A 22,937-nucleotide genomic window follows, 5' to 3' on the forward strand; every position below is an offset into this window, starting at 1 on the left:
CAGCATCATTTTTGGTGGTCTCTGGACTGACCCCCCTTGTTTTTCATGTATCCATTAACGAACAGAATGGAGGCAGTGCTTTTCTGCTGAGGGAGTCCTCAAATTGGCAGCACCATTTGGTTCTCAGTTGTTAATTGAACAGTAGCAATCAGCCTGCATGATCTTTAATATTCTCCGGCTGCTCAGTGATGCCGAGGACATCAGACATTCTGTAATCCACTACGAAATCATTCTGTACTCAAGATCAAAGAAAAACAACATATCAGTTGGACCATGTTTTATCTTTATTTTCAAGGTCTAGATGATATGCTGGTTGTATCTTTCCGTGGTCTCGTTAACTCTCAGACACTCCATATCTCAAGCCTAACTTGAAAGGTTCTTGAGAGTTAGTTCTGGGGAAATCGTTTATTTTTGACTCTTCCTTTTACTTCATTTGTTTATCCAACAAATACTTATTGAATGTCCACTGTGTGCCAGGAGACATTCTTTTAAACACCTGGAGTGAACCAGCGAGTAAAACCAAGATTTCTGTTTGTGTGAAGTTTACACAACCCACTCCAGTATTCTTGCCTGGAGAATTCCATGAACAGAGGAGCCTGGTGCGCTACAGTCCATGGGGTCGCAAAGAGTTGGACATGACTGAGCGACTAAGCACAGCACAGCACGGCACACCCGTCATGAATGGAGGTGGTTGGGATTTTTTAAGGGATCCTTAGCCTCTTGTCATTGCATATGGAAAGAAGAATTAAATAAGAAGGTGAAATACTGTACAAATCTTATTTTGGTGAATTAACATCTATTCCTTCACCTTCCACTGCCGGCCCCAAACTGCCATGCATACACACCTTTCTGGGAAGAGGAAAGGAAAGCAATATAAAATTTATTGTACATGGCAGTGTTTGCTGTGGTCGTACCAAAGGTCTATTTAACTCAGCCTCCCAATCTTAATAATTGGCATTTTATAGAATCAGCTTTGACCGTCTCCTTCTTGCCCCCGCTGGACAGTTCTTTCTTGGTACCAAGAGTTCTGCCTTCTCCATAAATTCCCAGTTATGGTAGTTTTTATTTTCTTTTTCACGTGCAGTACTTTAGAAGCCAATGTGATAGCTGACCTCAGGGGATCCTTATAAAAACTTAGCAGATAGGAATTATAAGCATTTCATTGGAATTCTACTAATTCTGGATTTCAGATCAACTGGGAGGGTTGTCTAGACAGAAGCTTATCTTTGCTTTACATTGCTATCTTCAAAGATAATGTAAATTAAAAGGATGGAGGGGAAATATTTAAAGTATATAAGTAAACAAATGATAAAAAGCACTCTAATTCCCCAAAGCAGGCTCTTTGAGAATGCACAATGGTTTGTACTTAAAATTAGTATTCCATGTTTAATAGCTTTCACCAGCTTTAATCAGCATAACCATTTCATCAAAATTATTGAGACTTTGATGAAATGAACCTGACTCCCAAGGGGTGAGGCGGGGAGGTGGGTTGCATATAATAAAACTAATTTATATTTGGAGATAAACAGCCACCTACCCCAAACTCTTGGGAATAAAGTAGTTAACAGTGGCTAAATTTGATTTGCCACATTTACAGAAGCAACGCAAGCAGTTTCTGCTTTTCATAGCATAGATTCCTAGAAAGAAGAGCATTCCACATGGATAATGGCTTAATAGTTACTGTGTGGCTTGCAGTACCTTCTTCTACCAGAAGGTGGTCGTTCTTTCAATTTAGGAAGCCAATCCTCTGGACCAGACTACCTGGTAAAGAATGAGGGAGAAAACAGTGACCAAAACTGACAAATACGGACTTTGTTGTGGCACTGCCTATATGGATGAGATCTGAGCCAACAGAAAGAAGGAAATGATTCCTTGCTAGTTTTTTCCCCTGTGCACTGATCATTACTAATTAATATCTGAGATCTCACCAAGACAGACTTTGTATCCTTCATTTATGGATGACACCAAGTGGAAAATTTATAGTTTACACAGAAAGTTGGGAGAGCCATGTCTGAGACCCCTTTAAGGCTGAAGTAGCAGCTTAGCCCAATGGCACCCCACTCCAGTACTCTTGCCTGGAAAATCCCATGGACGGAGGAGCCTGGTGGGCTGTGGTCCATGGGGTCGCTAAGAGTCAAACATGACTGAGCAACTTCACTTTCCCTTTTCACTTTCATGCATTGGAGAAGGAAATGGCAACCCACTCCAGTGTTCTTGCCTGGAGAATCCCAGGGACGACGGTGCCTGGTGGACTGCCGTCTATGGGGTCCCACAGAGTCAGACACGACTGAAGCGACTTAGCAGCAGCAGCAGCTTAGCCCAGCAGATAAAGGCACTAGTCCAGGTATGTCTTGTAGTGAACCTGCAGTTTTTCTTGGATGTACTCCTGAGAAAGATCTAGCGATCCTTCAGATACAAGACCCATGCTTATCTTCTGCAGCAATACTTGTTCTCAACAGAAGGTCACTGAATAATCTCTTTATATTTGACTTTTTAAAATAAGTGCATGCAGGTTGCATGTTCACAAGTAGCTTCCAGTTTGAAAAAACTCATTTTAAAAGCTTTTAGGAATTCACAGGTATAGACTCATAAAATGTCAACTCAGCTCATAATGACTCTCTTGGTACATCCAGATTTCTCTGTGCTGGGTTTGCTTAAATTCACTGTAAATCTTAATTGCAAAGCATATTCAAGTCAGTGATTAATGTCAAAGATAACTGTTTACCCTCAGGCTTGTATGCTAGGATTTTTTTTTTTCCTCCCTCAATTCCATATGCTCTTTCCTTGACATCTGCTTCAAAATCAAGAAATGCTGTGGACAAGTAAATACCCTGAAATTTGGTTAAAGTAAGAGTCTCTTTAGGGCTTCCCAGGTGGCGCTAGCAGTAAAGAACCCGCCTGCTAATGCAGGTAACATAAGAGACAAAGCTTCGATCCCTGAGATGGGAAGACCCTCTGAAGTAGGGTATGACAACCCACTCCAGTATTCTTGGAGAATCCCATGGACAGAGGAGCCTGGCGGGCTACAGTCCATAGGGTGCAAAGAGTGGGACACGACCAAAGCGACTCGCACGAATAAACCAGTGTCTCTTTAATACCACAGAAAATGGTATTGAGATGATTCTGCTTTTTTAAAAAAAGTCAGGCAGCGTCTTGCACCTTCCAGGGTTTTCTCGCTGCTAGAATCAGCAGGATCAGGGCTGGGCATAGAATATCCCAGACAGATTTCACCCCTGTGCAATTCTTCCTTGTTATTATTTGAAAAACCAAGAATTCCTTGTAGCCCTGCAGTGTGCTGACACTCGCATAGTTTTCCGCAGTCCTCTCATAAACAGCAGCATCTAAATGAAATGTCAGATTTCACCGCCTCCACATCCTCTGTGGGCACAGCATTCACGATGCACATATCATTTCTCCAAGATGGCCACCTTGGGTGGTCTATTCAGTCAAAACCAAGTTGTGCCTAAGTCATTTTAGTTTTACACACCTGCCTTCATTCACATTTCTCTCCATTCATTATGCATGGTGAAAGTTCCTCACTGCACAGATCCAGGTACTCATGATGATGCACTAAAGACCTCAAACTGTTTCCTAAGGTTCATTCTTTTCTCTCATTTCCTTTCTATCTCTTCTCAGTTGAGTGCCTCTAAGATGAGATGGTCATGGTGGTGAATAATTTGTGTTGGGTCTAGGTGAGTAAAACCTGGAAAGGTCCATTAGGTTTGGAGCTTTTGGTAAGTTTTTGAAGAAAGTAAAGGTGGAGTGGGGGTAAAATGTTGGGGGTGCATTTAGATTACTTGCACAAAATAGCTTTTGCTATGAAAAATGCACATTTTATTCAATTTGCTGATTAATCCGTAGCTTGCGTTTTATATTTTCTCATGTATTATACATTCTCATTGTGCAAAATCTGATGTTCTAACAAATGGACTGGTCCTAACAACCCTGTGCGGTCAGGTGAAAGCTTTTGAGATGTTGAGTAACTTAACCATGGTTATAGAGAAAGTAAGTCACTAAACCGGGCCTTGGGGCACAGGTGGGGTAGGAACTTAGACATTCAGCCTTCTTCAGTGTGTGTTGCTCACCTGTAACACTGGGCTCCAGGGCCTGACTCAGGGTGTTTGGACAGTTGTATTATGGAGAAACATTGTGATGCATTCATTGTGAACTTGGGTTCTGGAACTGAACACATAAGGGTTCAATCTCATTCTTTCCCTTACTCTCTGTGACCTCTAAGGTTCTCACCTGTGAAATAGAGATAAAGCATCATTGTCACAAGGGTGGTTGGAAGGTTAAAGATAGTGGGAAGGGTTTATGTAGCATCTGTATCCATAGGTGGTGATGATGACAGTGCTGAAGACATGAGGATGTTGTAGATAACTGACTTGGTTACATTACCCTTTTCCTGTGTAGAGGCTTTCCTGGTGGCTTAGGCAGTAACGAATCCGCCTGTAATGCAAGAGACCCGGGTTCCATTCCTGGGTCGAGAAGATCCCCTGGAGTAGGATATGGCAACCCACTCCATTATTCTTGCTTGGGAAATCCTATGGACAGACGAATCTGGCAGGCTATAGTCCATGGGGATGCAAAGAGTTGGACAGGACTGAGTGACTAAGCAGGCATTCTCCCTGTGTAGGGCCCCCCTCCCTAATAAGCCCCCTTCCCCATGGCTATAGCTTGAGGGCACATCTGGTGAGGAATGCTAAGCTAGCAAAAGCACAAAGGATGAAACATCTTTGTTTGTGGGGAGCTTAAAGCAGAGCACAGTGATAGATGCTCCATGCGCAAGGCAGTGAAGGGTGGTGGGGAGACCAGGAAAGGAGGCAGGCGCCTGGGCAGGGCAGGCTTGTGTACCATGAGAGTTCTGTGTTTCCTCCAGAAAAGTGGCCTGTCCTTTGATGGCTTTCCCCAGTGAGAGCGCCTTTCCTAGGCAAGCCCGTCCACAGTCATTCTCATGCCCACACTCCAGGCACAACCTGTTTTCTAGGTGCAAGGAGGTGCTAGTTGAAGGAGGTGTCAAACATTAGAGGTCCTCAGGGTTCCTCTGGGGCCCTCTGGCTGATGGGCCCCTGCCTTAGAACTAGATCTGTGATAAAAGGCAGTAGTGGGGGAACCAGGGGGTCTAGGTAAACTCACCCTGCTTCTGGTTCGCAGTGGCTTCTGAGAAGAGACTTCCATATGGACTAAAATGAGGATATTTAATTGAAAAGCCAGAGGTAGTGAGTGCAAGACCCGTGGAGGGAGATGGTGTATTAGGAAAAAAAAAACAAAAACAAAAAAAACAGCTCTTTGTGTCTATTTTTAACTGAATAAACTCCAATAAATTACTGACTTTTGACTGAACAAATTAAAAAAGTGTTCAGTTCTACTTGCAGGAACTAAAACTAGAGCCTGTGGGTACATAGTTAAATGCTCATGAATATTTGCTCTGAACTCCAATGAAGATTACTGTGTTGCTCTAATATTTTTAGTTTCAGTCAGTTCAGTTCATCCACTCAGTCGTGTCCAGCTCTTTGCGACCCCGTGGACTGCAGCACGCCAGGCTTCCCTGTCCATCGCCAACTCCCAGAGCGTGCTCAAATTCATGTCCATCGAGTCGTTGATGCCATCAAACCATCTCATCCTCTGTCGTCCCCTTCTCCGTTGATACCATCCAAGCATCTCATCCTCTTGTCATCCCCTTCTCCTGCCCTCAATCTTTCCCACCATCAGGGTCTTTTCCAATGAGTCAGTTCTTTGAATCAGGTGGCCAAAGTATTGGAGTTTCAGCTTCAGCATCAGTCCTTTCAATGAATATTCAGGACTGATTTCTTCAGGAATTTTCATTTATTTTATTTTTTTTTTTAATTTGGAAAGTAGGTAAGCAGTCTAAAAAATTATATTAGAATTAGTGATTTAAATAGAAGGAAATATGAGTGGTTAGTCTGTATGTGATTCACAAGCTATTTTGATGACCAAGTTTTGTTTTGGTTTATGGGTAGATTTGGTGTCAGTGTTTCTCAGTTATCCAATTGTGGGGTAGGCTGGGCAGTGGTTTGTTTTAATTCAAGTGCTCAGTTGGTAAAGAATCTGCCTGCAATGCAGGAGACCCCTGTTTGATCCCTGGATTGGGAAGATCCCCTGGAGAAGGGATAGGTTACCCACTCCAGTATTCTTGGGCTTCCCTGGTGGCTCACCTGGTAAAGAATCCACCTGCAATGCGGGTGACCTGGGTTCGATCCCTGGGTTGGGAAGATCCCCTGGAGAAAGGAATGGCTACCTACTCCAGTATTCTGGCCTGGAGGATTCCATGGACTGTATAGTCCATGGGGTCACAAAGAGTCAGACACGACTGAGAGACTTTCACAAGTGAAAAACACACACTCCAAAGCAGGCTTGGTTCTTTTGGGAAGTCCAGTTCTTTGTCGGAGGTTTAGGGTCGTGTATAGAACTGTGATGACATCTCTGGATCTCATATCCTGAACCCTGTCACACACCCCTGCTGCTCGCTCTCCTCCACTCCTTCTTGTGTGCACTTGCAAAGCTGGATGCTTTCCTATGAGACAGGGTATTGCTTACAAAGAACTTTTCACTTGAGAGAAGACTTGGGGGACTCCCCCTCTGCTTTAACTTAGTCCCCATTTCAGTAAGTCTCTAAACCTTTGAAAATAAAATGCATCTGTTAAGAAGACTTGTTACCAGGAAATCTTGGGGGTAGAGGTTGGTTTTGTTAAAGGAATTAGAAGCTTCTCCCTTCTCCCTTCTTCAAAATAACCACTGAGTTCCACATTTACTAGTCCTCTTATTTTTAGAATGAGCTGGTGGTAATAGTCGGTTAAGATAAGATCGTTTCAGTATCTACAGGCATTATTCTAAGAAAGTCTATTTCAACAGAAACATAGTTAAGTATCTTGAACTGCACAGATATGCTTTCAACGTTGAGCTGGAAATGAGTATCTTTATCTTCTTTAAAGAATGAACAAAGGAAAAGGAAAAGAATGAACTTTTTAAACTCCCTCCACCCCATAACCTCCATTAAAAATTTAAAAAGTAGTGCAAATACTCTCGAATTTCTTGAAATTCAGTACTATGCCATTAAAATGTCTCTAAGTATATAAGCAAGACAGGATTTTGCTGTCTTAAAGATTTACCCTAGGGAACTTTGAGGAAAATGCATTTCTAACACCCCACGCCTCACCTCTAAACACAGATGCACACACCTGTCTTGGTCAAATCCCCAGTCTTTTTCGGATAAGGCTGGGACTGTGCAGGCAAGAGTTGGACCATAAAGAAGGCTGAGCGCCAAAGAATTGATGCTTTAGAACTGTGCTCTTGAGAATCTCTTTAACAGGAAGGAGATCAAACCAGTCAATCCTAAAGGAAATCAACCCTGAATATTAATTGGAAGTATTGATGCTGAATCTGAAGTTCCAATACTTTGGCCACCTCATGCGAGAAGCTGACTCATGGGAAAAGACACTGATGCTGGGAAAGATTGAGAGCAGGAAGAGAGGGAGTGAGAGAGGATGCACTGGTTGGATGGCATCACCGACTCAGTGAGTTTGAGCAAGCTCTGGGAGATGGTGAAGGACAAGGAAGCCTCGTGTGCTGCAACTCAGTGGGATCGCAGAGTTGGACACACCTTAGCAACTGAACAACAGGGTGCAATTTTGTAGTAAGATGGAGTCCTGATTAAAACATTGTGTGGGGCTTATTAAGAACTTGTTTCAGTATGATTCTGGATTATTCATTCCACGACTTTGGTAGTAGTCCGTACCAGAGTCACCAATTGGTAGAAGTATGCTGGATCTCTCATCTTCTGGGGGCGGAAACATGGGCCAAGTGAGTGGAAGTGACTTCTGCAGGGCAAGACCAAGCTTGTCCCAGGGGCTCCTCATTTCCTATTTCAGGGTTCAAGGTCTGTCTCCCATTTAAGGATCCCCCAGCGAAGGATCTGCAGCTGAGGAATCGCAGCTTTTCTGTTCTGGGCAGAGGGCAGCACAAACTCATTGACACTGAAGGAATTACTGGTTGTTTATCAGAGCCCCTGGCGTCAATTTAATTTAGTGGCACTATGTTGCTGGTTGAAGGGTTTGCAACTTTTCACAAGTGATGGATTTAACCAATTCCTCTGCTTTTATCCTGGCTTCTTAGCAGTCTTCAGAAAACATCAGCAGTAATGAGCTGATGCAGACTACTCTTAAAGCACGCACACTTCGCATCTTCTGCTCATCTCTTTGCTGCACTCTGAGCTTCTAAGACTCTTCACCTTGGTTGGAGTATAACTCTTTTGACTGCTAACATAGTGTTGTCGCCGAGACACAAAGCAGGGAGAACCACTTTTCCAGAACTTGTCAGGTGGTTCAAGTTAAAAAGCAAATTATGATTGTGTTGTTAGAGCCAGGAAAAGTGAAACTGGGTATTTCAAACTTGCCACTTCCTCTGTAAATTGCCCTTGTTGTAGGTTTGAATTTGGTGACCAGTTTCCAGTTCTCAGCTGGTGGTGCCCACTGGGAAGGCCTGTACCAGGGGTCTACTCTTCAGTGTGTTTCTACCCTGATCCTCCCCTTTCTCTCTTCTCTTCTGCTGTACATATGTATATTGATGCCCATTGGTAGGGAAACCTAGCTTGGAATGCCATTGCCTCTCACATTAGAATCTTAAGGTGAGAAATCAAAGCTAGCTCTTTTCTCTGTTTTAAAATACTTCCTTGCAGTCCTTCCTGCCTGGTTATGGGATTATAGTTGGGGTCTATGAACAGTAGTAAGGAAGTACTATTTTTACTCTCTGTTTTGCTATTTTAAAAAATCCATGCTTGTCGTTTTGGGACCTTTTTCTGTAGCATCATTATTTATTAATAACCACACTTAAAAGAGATGCACGGAGTTTAGATGATCTGTATAAACAACAGCTATTTTAACATTACTATGATGTACTTTTGAATTCGTTGCTTTTGTGGCTGTTATTTTCGGATTCTGTCTTCTCTGAGTACTATTGATTATATATAGTAAGCAGACTGGCCGTGTCTGGGGTACCCTCCGGTTGGGTTGTGGTTTTAGGGGAGGCTGGTTTGGGCAGCAGTATGCTGTTGGCAGCACATTTCTTTCCATGATTCCCAGATGCAGGGAGTTGGCAGAATGGTGATGAAGTCTTGAATTATTAATATGACCTCGATGAGCTCTGTGGTGGGGTTTAAAGTAAGGCTTCAGATTCAGGCTTGGGTTTGACCTGGTGGTCTATTCTTGTCTGTATCGCTAGCAAAGATGGCTGTTACCCTCTCTAACAAGGAGTACAGTGATGGGGGTTCTTGACTGGGTTCATTCTTGACTCAGACACATAGGATTGTAGGTGCTTTATGCCCTTCCACGCTCCTGTCTCTGCACAGCTGTGTTGGTCACAAGTTGAGTCTCATTACATCAGGACAAGACAACTTCCGGAAGTTTCCTCCTTGGGTCGCCTCTAAGGAGCAAGAATGTCCCTGGATCCCCTTAATGGACTCTGTCTCAGCTTCCCACACTGGAGGGAGGGCAGAGACAAAACACCATGATGGCTAACCCAGCTGGGAGCCGAACTCTGAGGGGAATGGGAGCTGGAGTGGGGCTAGTCTCCCCCTGGAGCAGATGGCCTGGGGAAGAGAGTAAACACACAGTGAGGAGTCTGCTAAGAAGGCGGATGGAGACCAGCAATGGAGGTTGGGGGGACAGGGAGGAAGCTGGCCTCAGCCTCAGTTGCCTCTGTTGAGAAATGAGGAGAAGTAGTACTTAATGGAATTATCGTGAGAATTCAGAGCTTCCCCCATGGCTCAGCAGGTGAGGAATCCACCTGCAATGCAGGAGACACAGGAGACACAGATTCAATCCCTGGGTTTATGTCCACCTCCCCTGCAGGAGGGCATGGCAAGCCACTCCAGTGTTCTTGCCAGAAAAATTCCATGGGCAGAGGAGTCTGGGGATGGAGCGGGGCTACAGTCCAAGCGGTTGCAGAGAGGCCAAGGTGACTGAGCGACTAAACACAGTGTTGTGAGAATCACATGAGTTAATTCTCTAAAACAACAGTCCCCAGTGTTTTTTGGCATCAGAGACAGATTTCGTAGAAGACAGTTTTTCCATGGACTGGTGCAGGGTGGTGGTGGGTGATGGTTTCAGGATGATTCAAGCACATGTATTTATTATGTGCTTTATTTCTAACCTGACTGGCAATACCAGTCCACAACCTGAAGGCCAGGGACTCTTGCTCTAAAGCACCTAAGAGAGGTCCACTCACATAATGAATATTCAATATGTGGTAGCTGTGATTATTACAGTAATGCAAGCATTACAGTCCATTGGTGGTGCAATACGTGTTAAATTTAAAACCAGTGATAAAAAAGTGCAGGGAATGACCCATTATATGGCTGCATAACAAACTACAGTCCGAACTGGAAGCAGAGGCATCCTTTGTCAGCTTTGTTTGGGTCTGGTCACTTGTCACATTGAACCTGAACATTTGGGGCTTTCAGGATCCATGTCAGCAGACATATGGGCCACCGGATAGATTCCATCTGGGAGGAGCTAGAGAGAGCAGGCCCCTGAGAATGCACGTCATTGATTAGGCTGTAAGCTTTTTTGGGATTTACAGCACTGGAAAACACCTTTTGCAGAATAATGGGAGCAGAATGATCATTTCTCCCCGTAATCTGGGTCCCAGGCCCCATTTTGCTAGCTACATAGTTTTATGAGGATGGATTAAAACAGTGATACATGTATTTATATTGCTGGATGAAGTGACAGCTGTGGGGCCAGCTGGGTTAGGACTCAAAATAAGATCATAGTCTTACAGATCCTCGGAGGTCCTGGCAAACAGGAGGGAGTTGTTATTTGGGACACAGTGGGGAAAGTGAATGACAAGAAGAGAGGCAGATTAATTAAAATACACACATCCTTGCCAGAATTAAAAGCGATTACATCTCTGGTTTTCTAACTGCATTATTCAGTCATTTACTAAATATGGCTTGTAATACATCAGCCAATAGATAACCTTTATATTACTGTAAAATTGATGAACCTCTTTGGTGCACACAAATCCATCTTTGGTGGCTTACCTCATTTCAGCCAATGCAGAATTGAAATGAGGGGTAAAGATTCTAAGATTTTATTGTAGAGTGCTTCTTGCCACTTGTTTTTGAGTGTTGATTTTTGTTTTCCCGATAAATTATAAATTCCTTTAAGGAACTCTGTCAAGTTCATCTTCTATTCCTGCTCTTTAGCGGAGTATCTGGAATGAAGTATTTACTTTGTAAATGTTTGCTGAGTAGGTGTTGAAGGTGTGAACCAACTACATTGTAAAGACAATATGACACTAATTTTGTATTCAAATAACATGTTGGTATCTCATGCTTTATAACGTATATAACTAATGCGATTGCTACTTCATGAAAATGTGTGATAATGGGCATTTTTTTCTTAAAGATTATTTACGATTGACTTATGGGGGATATTTGTTCTAGGATGATCACCAAATACGCTTCATCAGAAGCCATTAGGAATCCCATTTTTGTGTGTGCTTGGTCGCTTAGTTGTGTCTGACACTTTGCGACCCATGGGCTGTACCAGGCTCCTCTGTCCATGGGGATTCTCCAGGCAAGAATACTGGAGTGAGTTGCCATGCCCTTCTGCAGGGGATCTTCCCAATGGAGGGATCGAACCCAGGTCTCCCACATTGCAGGCAGATTCTTTACTGTCTGAGCCACCACGAAAGCCTCCCCCATTTTTATGAATTCTAATAATTAAACTAATAATTTATGATGTTGATTCAGTTTACTTTTATCTTAGATGAGATCCAAACCATCTAGATCAGGGGTCAGCAAGCTTTTTTCTTTAAGAAGCCATGTGACAAATGGTCTTGTGGTCCATATGGTCTCCATCATAACTATTCAGTTCTGCCCTTGTAGCAGGAAAGTAGCCACAAATAATACTTAAAAGAAGAAGTGTGGCTATGTTCCCCCAAATTTTTTATGAACACTCAAATTTTAATTTCATATATTCTTCTTTGATTCCCCCCCCCAACCATTAAAATATGTAAAAATTATTCTTAGCTTGCAGGCCGTGCCAGCACAGGCCCTGGATTGTAATTGGGAGATCTCTTGTGTAGACCCAAGTCATCTACTCAGTGTGCTGTCACAGAGGAAGTGGTCTACATAAAGAGCATAAATTGGAGAAATCAGGAGTAGGCAGAATGGCCTGTGTGCAGCCATTTGCACATACGTCTTTTACAGTCATAATTCCACTGGGTTTTGCTACATGTCTTTTTCTCATGAGCAGTAGGTGTCCCTTATGAGGGCAGAGTCCTGGCCCATTCATTCTTCTCCATGGCAATGGCACCCCACTCCAGTACTTTGCCTGGAAAATCCCACGGATGGAGGAGCCTAGTGGGCTGTAGTCCATGGGGTCGCTGGGAGTCTGACACGACTGAGCGACTTCACTTTCACTTTTCACTTTCGTGTATTGGAGAAGGAAATGGCAACCCACTCCAGTGTTCTTGCCTGGAGAATCCCAGGCACGGGGGAGCCTGGTGGCTGCCTATGGGATCACACAGAGTCAGAACCGACTGAAGCGACTTAGCAGCAGCAGCAGTGCCTGTGAATGAATGAACGAAAGAATAAAAGCATCAATCCAATGTACATGTCACAGTAGGTGCTAGGTTACTGAATAACAAAGGATGAAATTTCCTTTGAGAAAAACACAAAAACCAGAGGCCCACAGCATTGCTATCAGTTTGCCTACAGACACTGAACATTATAACTGGGCTTTGTGTAACACATGGAAGAGTAGCATGGGGGTGCTGTGTAAGGAGTGTGTTAGTTGCTTGGTTATGTCTGACTCTTTTATGAGTCCATGGACTGTAGCCCACTAGGCTTCTCTGTCCATGGAATTCTCCAGGCAAGGATACTGGAGTGGGTTGCCGTGCTCTCCTCCAGGGGATTTTCCCTACCTAGGGATCAAACCCAGGTTTCCTGCATTGTAGGCAGATTCTTAACCATCTGAGCCACTGGGGAAGCCCTGTGTAAGGAGGGAAACTTGCAAATCATTCAGAAAGATTTCCATTCCCATGGACTCCAGGTTGCTGGGGCATTTTGTTTCTTCCCTTAAAGAAGATTGATCAGTCATCAATGATACTCTAAAATGTTACGTCTTCTTCAGCTTTATATCTTTACAGAGGGACTGCTTAACACTCAGGAAAGGTTTCCATAAGGAAATGATCTCAAATAAGATTAGATTTTTTTTTTTTAACTAGGACCCATCTTCTTATGTATATTGGTACCATTATTTCTGATGTTGATTTAATTGATCTTTAATTTGTTGTTGTTGTTATTCAGGTGCTCAGTCATGTCTGACTCTTTGCGAACCCATGGACTGCAGTGTACCAGGTTTCCCTATCCTTCACCATCTCCCGGAGCTTGCTCAAAGCCATGTCCATTGAGTCAGTGATGCCATCCAACCATCTTTTCCTCTGTTTTCCCCTTCTCCTCCTGCCTTCAATCCTTCCCAGCATCAGGGTCTTTTCCAATGAGTCATCTCCCCCACAATACAACTGTCCGCTTAGTTTAAAAGTAAAGAAACCCATGTTTTTTTAATGTTTCATTTTTGTTTCTCCATGGATAGTTTTGTTGTCGTTGTTCACTCAGTTGTGTCCGACTATTTGTGACCCCATGGGCTACAGCACACTGGGCTTCACCATCTCCCGGAGATTGCTCAAACTCATGTCCATTGAGTTAGTGATGCCATCCAACCATCTTGTCCTCTGCCGTCCCCTTCTCCTCATGCCCTCAATCTTTCTCTGCGTCAGAGTCTTGTCCAGTGAATTGACTATTAGCCAGTAAAATCCTATCTTAACATATGAGAAAAGGCTGATTATGCTCTGGGGTGGTTTCTGCTGAAACAATCCAGGTGAATTTGTGGATTATCTTTGAGCACAATTCGTAGGCCATCCACGTAATGCTCCGGTATATGGGTTTTGCTTTGTTTGCCTTTGGTGTGTCTGTCTTCTCCTTCCGTCTCTCACTCCTGTGTGTTCCTGCCTGCTTCTATCGGGTCAGGCTGATGTGAGCTTCAAAGGGACAGCTCAGACGGCCATGCTACTGGCTCCAGGCAGTTTGGCTCCTGTTGTGACCACTTCCATTTCACTGTTGTGATATTTTGACAAAGTGAAGGCTTATTGTGACAGGAGCTTAAATAAACAGGAAGTGGACTCCTACCCCCATTTCCAGGAAAAAATGGGAACAGCAGGTATTATCTGATGTAATTAAAGTGTACTGAACCCTGAACAGAGTCCTCATTGTAAATCCCCATTTGACCCTTACAACCAGCAAGTTTAGAACCAGGGGTGTGAGTGACCTGCTGGTTGGAAGCTCTGTGGCCTCTCTAAGGGCATGTAGAGTGCATGGCGAGCCTGTTAAGTTTTCCTTGGTAGTTTTTAGAAAGACACTTAGATAGCATCCGGTCTCCCCTCTCTGAACCCCAGTTACCTTGTCTACCACGTGGATATAATTTTATCTCCCATTGGGATTGATGTTGGTTGGGCTTAACAGAAACATTTTAAATAAAGTGCTTAGCACAGTTTCTCAGATTAGCAGACCCTCAAGAGTAAGTGACTGTTACTACCTTTTCTTTTCTTCTGCTAAACATCCCCCAAAAGTCTTAATTAGTAAAATAATTCTTTCTTACTTGGTTGAAATCTTTACCATATAACCTAGTTTGTTTTATATTATTGGGGACTTTCTGTGGTATTAAACTTATGTATGAAATAGCTAAACTATGTTCAGATTTTTCTACCTTGATATGTGTGTCAGTCATATATATATGTGTGTGTGTGTGTATAAGATATGTGTGTATCAATTATTAATATATATGTGTATGTATATATTGGGTTGGCCAAAAAGTTCATTCATGTTTTCCCATAAACTGCTATGGAAAAACCCAAATGAAAATTTTGGCCAACCCAATATATGTCTGTGTGTGTGTGAGTGTGTATATAAAATACATGCATATAATTTAAAAAGCAGGTGCTGACATTAGATTTACCTGCAAAATTATAAATATGTCAGCTGTCTCTTAGGGTCACTGATTTTTCTAATGCTTTCAAATATTTCTAGAACTGTAAGTGTGTAGACTTATGATGGATCCTTTGACTTCAAACAGGTGTTTGTTGTTCAACCTAAATATTATTCATCCAGGTCCACTGCCTTCTCTTTTACCAGATTAATTTTCTCTTTCTTCTAAGGATAGTCTTATATACAAACTGCCGACATATTGAAGATAACATGTTATGAAGTGAAGTCGCTCAGTCATGTCCAACTCTTTGCGACCCAATGGACTGTAGCCTACCAGGCTTCTCAGACCATGGGATTTTCCAGGCAAGACTATTGGAGTGGGTTGCCATTTCCTTCTCCAGGGAATCTTCCTGATCCAGGGATCAAACCTGCGTCTCCTGCATTGTAGACAGATGCTTTACCCTCTGAGCCACCAGGGAAGCCCTAAAGATAATATGAATTGGGAAACTGATTGGGAATTTGCAGAATCATCTGGTTCTGGGTGAGAATGAGAATTTGGGATCTTTATCTCCCAAAGATACATAAACCTATCTCTTAAACACTCAACAAAGAATACTAGCATCGTTAGACAACATTTAAAATTCAGGCATATTCACCCTTCCAGTTCCAAGTTGGAATAGAGTTGTCTTCCACTGGGGAATAATTTGTCTCTATTAATTGAGAACAAACATGCATGGGTGTTTTAATTACACAGTAAATTAGGAGAATTTAAGATGCAGAATATGTGGGAGCCAAGAATTCAAAACCAGCAGCTCAAAAACCAAAGTAGATTTAACAGGGAAAACATCTCAGCATACGAGTGCAAGCAGGTCCCAAGATAAAGAATGGAGAAAAACAAGATCCAGACCAATTATTTGGGTTTTACTAAAGCTCCTTTCAAGGAGAATGATTCTGACTTACGGTTATAAGTTGTTGCTGGCTGAACAGGACAGATGGAAGAAAACATATTCTTCCTGGGGTTACTTCAAAATATCTGGCTTTCAGTGGCCCTTCTGTGCATTCAGTGAAGAATAACTTGAAGATTTCTTATATGAATTTGAGTGTTAGAGAAGCATTCAGTCTCTGTCCAAGGAACCCTGAGAGTATATGCAAAATCATATGATTATGAGCTTCTGTGAGGAAAGAGTCTAGAACTTTCTGTAGATTCTCAGTAGAGTCCTTGATCCTAAAATGTCTGAGGAATCAGAGCTGCTGCTTGAGTGATGTAGACTTTTGTTGATTTTGTTATCTGTCATTTGGCCAGAGTTGCCTTCTCATAAACTCTTACAGCTTCTGATTTTGTTGTTGTTGATCATTCGCTAACTTGTGTCCAACTCTTTGCGACCCTGTGGACTGCAGCATGCCTGGCTCCTCTGTCCTCCACCATCACCCAGAATTTGCTCACATTTGTGTCCATTGAGTTGGTGATGCTACCTAACCATCTCATCCCCTGCCGTCCCCTTCTCCTTTTGCATTCAATCTTTACCAGTATCTGATTTTTAGGTGAGGAGAATCAGAATTTTTTTTTTCCAGAGTGCTTTCAACCAAATTTATTATTTCCCAGCAAGACTCGCCCATTTGTCACTAGTTCAGACCCTCTTTCTCTTTCTCCTGCAATATACATGTTTAGATACCGCTGTCTATTCTTTTTTATTAAAAAAGAAAATTGCCTGGGCATCTGAATGTTTGTTGTGAGCCACCTTAAATCCTTTCTGGAAGCAGGTTGGATGTGATAAAACACACACCTCCCTGAGATCTCAGAGTGCTGGTTGATTGATTACAGGGCAAGGGAGGCAGAGGATGTAGGTAATTCCTCAACCATCGTGAGGGACAGAAAACAGCCTCTAATGGTATGTTCTACTGATGGCGACTGGGAAAGGCCCTCTTCAAAAGAGAGGACGGCGGGGAGAATTAGGGACTTCCGCTGACCTCTGATAGAACTGAGATAATGGCTGCCTTCCCAGCACAACCGAGGCTAATTACTGGGTAATTACTTGTTTTTATGCTTCCAATAGGGGTTGTGTACGTGCAAGTTTATCTTGTTTCCTCCAGTGGACTTTGAGCTCCTTAAAAATGAGGACGCTCACTCTTTTTCTGTTGAGCATAATGTTTCTTTGGGCAGTGCTTCTCACATAGCTGGCAAAATGCGATTGAAGTTAATGATCAAGACACTGACTATTTGGGAACCTAACACTGCTTCACGGAGGACCTTGAGAATATCATGAGGAGTTTTGTGGTAAACGTGTCATCACGTTCCAGAAAGTTTCAGAACTGAGTGATGATTTGTGCTTTCCCAAGACAAGCAACTCTGCCAGCGCTCGAGAGCAATGCTCTCTTCTAAACAGAGGGGATCAAGTTTAATTCATAGTAGCTGATTTCTGAAAGTTATAAGACATGGCTGTGTATTTTTTCCTCTAAACATTATCTCACAAGAAATCGAAAGAAAGAAAAAGGGTGACTCTGGGAAAATGTCAAGGATAATTAATTGTTTAAATCCTGAACTATCTGTGAGATCTTTAGGCCACTGAATACAGAACATTTTATCCTTCCGTCACTGGCATGGAAGTGTATTTACCCATTGAGGGTGGTTTATTTCCTAGTTTATGTGTGTTGTGTGTGTATAATCACGTCTGCCTTTTCCTCTCCCTCACATCCTAAGTGGAATTAATCACTTATTATGGTCCCTTTAAACAAGACAGGGCAGATCTCTACGTAAAGCTTAGGCGCTTCCTTTATAACAGTGCTTGGCTCAGGCATCTCATGTGTGTACTTCTTAAAATTACATCCCATGATTGTAATGTCCTGAAATTGGCTTCAGAGGCACACATGGTGTCCTCTGTGAGAAGCTCATGAAGCAATGTAGAAGGAAGAAGGAAGCATTGTCAAGGAGGGGCCAGAAGTCAATGCTTTTTTATTCCCCAATATACGTTTCACTTTCCCCAAAGAGGAGGGTGGAAACTCCCTCAGGACTGTGCCAGGTGGCCTAAGGGCCAATGGCAAAGTCCACACGGGAACACGAGATGTTAATAATTAAAAAGCCCCAGGTCTCCCGCTCCCCTGGATGGATGCCTGGTGCTGAGACAAGTTTCAGGCCTGCTTCTGGTCCTCCTGCCAGGGCTCAGCTCTTTGTATTGACAAAGCTTTTTGTCTGCTTGCCTTATGATCCCAAGTTACGTGCTGGCTCCTGTGGGTTGTTCGGGCCCCTGGTTGTGTCTCTGCAGGCCCTGGCCTGTCTGTACTTTCCTCCTGTGTGACCGACCAGCTTCAGACACAAGCCCCAGAGGGTGCTGAGCTCCACGCAGCACTTAGGTATGGCATTCCACTGTTCTAGAGTGTCACATTGCCTTTTATTGGTTCTTGCTCAGAACTCTGATGTCAAGTGGAAAAAAAAAAAATCGTTACTTAGGCTTTAATGCCAAAGGGGAAAGAAACAGAGTCAAGCCAAACGTGCCTTGCAAACAAATCCAAATGAAACTGGACTCCCTCTAAACCCCAGCCACACTTTTTAGTGTTCCATTGCAGTTTCTACAGACGTGACATGGGAATCTTAAACATCAACAGACACTTGCCAAATACTCTGTGACGCTAGACTCCTATGAGAAGGTCCATCTCAAAGAGGAAGATAGGGTCCCTCAGATCCATTAAACTTGGCCTACTCTGTCCAAATGGCCACCAAAGGGAAGCTGTGGAGTCCAGTTTGGGAAAGTTGCCAGAGTCTCTTGGGGCTAACGTGGAGCTCACAGAGGGAGGGTGATGATTTGATTGAGGAAGGGTGACATGTTACAGATATTGGGACTGCTGGCATCCGTTTCTCATTTTGCAAACCTGCTAACCATATGATCTTAGTTATTTGGCCTCTCCAAGCCTCGGTTTCCGGTTTCCTCATCAATAAAGTGGTGACGCAAACGGGCTTATCTATTTTAGAACTTCACCCATAGGTCGTATCATATCATATCTCATTGTGACCCCAAGAATGGCTGTATCATTGCTATTTTTGTTGTTGCTGTTATAACAATTATAACAATTGTTATAACAAATTATATAACAAATATAATTGTTGTTGTACTTTGAATTGTTGTACTTTGAATTTGGGGGAGTAGGTTTAAAAATTGAAACCATATCAGTAATAAAAATTGCCTATTCTTTTAATGGAGCTTCCCCTGGTGGCTCAGATGGTAAAGAGTCTGTTTTTTAAGTATGTATGTTCTTCCTTGGGAAGCATTCCAACCATGATCTGAATTTTTCTAGCTTAACAGTCATGGGGCAGTTCTGTCATAAAACCCATCATGTGTGTCATGTCTAAGTAGAGTGTTGGGTGCCTCGTAGCTGTAGTGAGGCAAAGCTGTCATCTGCTTCACTTCTTCACCTTCATCAAGTGGGAAAGAAAGTCAATAGCTCTGAAGAGTAGAAAAGAAGTACCTCAGTACCAGGACCACATGTGGCCTCAGGGGCCTTCCACTCCCTGTACTCATTTCACTTCCTGTAGTTAAAGGTAGAGTAGTGAAGTAAAGTGAAAGTCGCTCAGTTGTGTCCGATTCTTTGCGACCCCGTGGGACTACGGTCCATGGAATTCTCCAGGCCAGAATACTGGAGTGGGTAGCCATTCCCTTCTCCAGGTATCTTCCCAACCCAGGGATTGAACCCAGGTCTCTCACATTGCAGGTGGATTCTTTACTAGCTGAACTACAAGAGAAGCCCAAGAATACTGGAGTAGATAGCCTATCCCTTCTCCAGGGGATCTTCCTGACCCAGGAATTGAACCGGGGTCTCCTGCATTGCAGGCGGATTCTTTACCACCTGAGCTATCAGGGAAGGGAGAGTAGAGGGGAAGATCAACTAATAAAGGGCTTCCCAGGTGTTGCTAGTGGTAAAGAATCTGCCTGCCAGTGCAGGAGACTCTAGAGACGTGGATTTGATCCCGGGGTCAGGAAGATTCCCTGGAGTAGAAACTGGCAACCTACTGCAGTATTCTTGTCTGGAGAACTCCATGGACAGAGAAGCCTGTTGGGCTTACAGTCCATGGGTTCACAAAGAGGCGGACACAACTGAGTTATTGAGTGCAACTAAGAAAACCGCACAACCCCATCTCCCTTGTTCAGTTCAATTGCTCAGTCATGTCCAACTCTGCGACTCCATGGACTGTAGCACGCCAGGCTTCCCTGTCCATCACCAACTCTTGGAGCTTGCTCAAACTCATGTCAATTGAGTTAGTGATGCCATCCAACCATCTCATCCTCTGTCATCCCCTTCTCCTGCCTTCAGTCTCTCCCAGCATCAGGGTCTTTTCCAGTGAGTCAATTCTTCGCATCAGCTGGCCAAAGTATTGGAGCTTCAGCTTCAGCATCAGTCCTTCCAATGAATATTCAGGACTGATTTCCTTTAGGATTGACTGGTTTGATCTCCTTGCAGTCCAAGGGGCTCTCAAGAGTCTTCTCTAACACCACAGTTCAAAAGCATCAATCCGTCGGCGCTCAGCCTTCTTGATAGCCCAACACTCACTACCATACATGACTACTGGAAAAGCCAGTTTTGACTAGATGGACCTTTGTTGGAAAAGTAATGTCTCTGCTTTTTAATATGCTGTCTAGGTTGATCATAGCTTTTCTTCCAGGGAGCAAGTGTCTTTTAGTTTTATGGCGGCAGTCACCATCTGCAGTGATTTTGGAGCCTTGTATCTTGTATCTATTATCTCTGTGTCTAGTATTATCCCTCTGGAGCCTCGGATCTATTACATCTCCATAGGCAGAAATTGAGAGAGTGTCTCAGAAATATGATTGGAACTAAGCAGCCAGTATATGGGACAGTCAGTATAATGGGAAACAGACAGTAGAAGTGAGGCCATGGAGCTTGGTGAGGTTTGCTGACTAGACCTGCTGGAGTTACAGCATAGCTTACCCTGCAGCCAGAGCAGCAATGACATTAGGAATATGAGGCCTAAAGAACCAGCCGGATGTTCAAGGAGGTGGGGGTATCACACCCTAGCTCCCCAGCTTCTGGCCTATTTCACTTGGCAAATTAGAAACAAAATAGGTTATCACACTGGTAATAAATATTAACGGTAAAAACAGAAAGCACTTACCATCGTCTTCCCTCTCAGATATTCCTGTTGATTGTGACCTGTGTGTCCATATGCGGATACACACACTGTATCTGGGCTCATGTACTTTCCTTTTTGTTTTTAATTTTCTCTTTTTTAAAAATTTATTTTGAACAGGGGGGTACTTGCTTTGCAATGTTGTGTTGGTTTCTCCTGTATGACAACGTGAATCAGCTGTAAGTATACATTCCCTCTCTCTTGAGCCCTCTCCTGCCCCCCTCCCACCCGTGTGGGTCACCACAGAGCAGCGCGGAGCTCCCTGCACTGCACAGCAGCTTCCCACCGGCTGTGTATTTTACGCACAGCATTGTATGTATGTCAACACTACTCTTTGGGTTTGCCCCGCCCTTTCTTTTCCCTGCTGAGTCCACAAGTGTATTCTCTGTGTCTGCATCTCTATTCCTGCCCTGCACATAGGTTCATCATTGTGGACTTTCTTTTGCAAGAATATCATCTCTGCTGTCTCTTTTTTACCCGACAGTCTACCATAGACAGTTTTCCCTTCTATTGAATGTACCTCTGTAAACCTTCTTTCTGTGTGACTGTTTAGTATTCCTTGGCATATGTGGACTATAATTTATTGATATAATCATATATGATTTTATCATGATTCTTATGATTATAAAAACACAGCCATTTCTTTGTGCACCTCCTTGGCTCTTTCTCCACAAAAGACCTCCCATTCCACTTTCTTTCCAGCAGTTTATAAATTTCTACTTACTCCCACTCTTGCTGGTATCAGGTAATTATTTTATGAAAAAAAATTTCTTGCCCATTTGTTAGGCTGAAAAAGCTCCCTTGCTTTAACTTGTATGTCTGTGATTACTAGTGAGGTTGCAAGTCTTTTCCTTTATTTATTGACTGTATGCATTTTTTTTCTTTTGTGAAGGGCCTCCTCATGTTCTTTGCCTGAGTTGCTGTTACTGTGGCTCTATCTTATTTTATAAGAGCTCTTTTACATATTCAATCTATTTTCTCACTATTGGTCATAAATCTTGGCAGAATCTTCTGATGACAAGGAGCTGATCTTCCAGGAAAGAGAATATTCTGGACATAGTGATCTTCTGGAAGCAAGAGAAAAACAAAACCCAAGTACAGCAGTTTGCTTGGTTCTTCAGAAATAGGAAGACTTACTTTAGGGGATGTTTAGGGAATTCCAGGTGGTGCAGTGGTAAAGAATCCGCCTGCAGTGCAGGAGACACGAGAGAGGCAGGTTTGATCCCTGGGTCAGGAAAATCCCCTCAAGTAGGAAATGGCAACCCACTCCAGTATTCTTGCCTGGGAAACCCCATGGACAGAGGAGCCTGGGAGGCTACAGCCCATGGGGCTGCAAAGAGTCAGACATGACTGAGCAAGTGCAAGCATCCTTTCATCCTTTAGGGATTGGTTGCCATAAGTAAGGTACGTTTCTAGTGAATATTTCAATGTTGCAGTTACATGTACTCAAGCAGTGTACTTGAGAGAAGACAGTTTCTACTTTGGTAATAGAACATTAAGAGCAATGAAGAATTTTCTATCTCTACCTTTAAATAAAGATGGAATAAGAAAGCTATATCTGCAAACCAGTTACAGTGGCATGGTGGGGTATTCATGGTTTAAATCTGGATGGTTTAGGGCAAAATATCATATTTGCATTAAAAATTTAAACAAAACCAATTTTTTAATTGCCTAGATAAATGCTTCCTTACTCCATGAACATTTCATACATTTAAGGGAGCTATAGAAAATGATGTAGGGACTGTTTTGTTTGAACATAAATATGTATATCAACTATAGATTGGAAAGAATCCTTGT

General features: G+C 43.0%; 1 protein-coding gene and 1 long non-coding RNA gene across 3 annotated transcripts in view; one reads left to right on the forward strand and one right to left on the reverse strand.

Moving 5' to 3' along the window:
* EXT1 (exostosin glycosyltransferase 1) overlaps positions 1-22,937 on the forward strand; it is a 313,806-nt gene that overhangs the window by 148,567 nt on the left and 142,302 nt on the right. The gene's annotated exons all lie outside the window — the stretch shown is intronic.
* On the reverse strand, positions 1,359-16,676 carry LOC133260594 (uncharacterized). The gene is made up of 3 exons (XR_009740880.1): positions 15,968-16,676; positions 4,086-4,245; positions 1,359-1,761 (listed from the first exon to the last, which is right to left on the reverse strand). It is a non-coding gene; the product is annotated as an uncharacterized LOC133260594 (long non-coding RNA).

This window comes from Bos javanicus, chromosome 14 (assembly GCF_032452875.1).
Source record: "Bos javanicus breed banteng chromosome 14, ARS-OSU_banteng_1.0, whole genome shotgun sequence".
In the NCBI taxonomy this organism is placed as follows: Eukaryota; Metazoa; Chordata; class Mammalia; order Artiodactyla; family Bovidae; genus Bos; species Bos javanicus.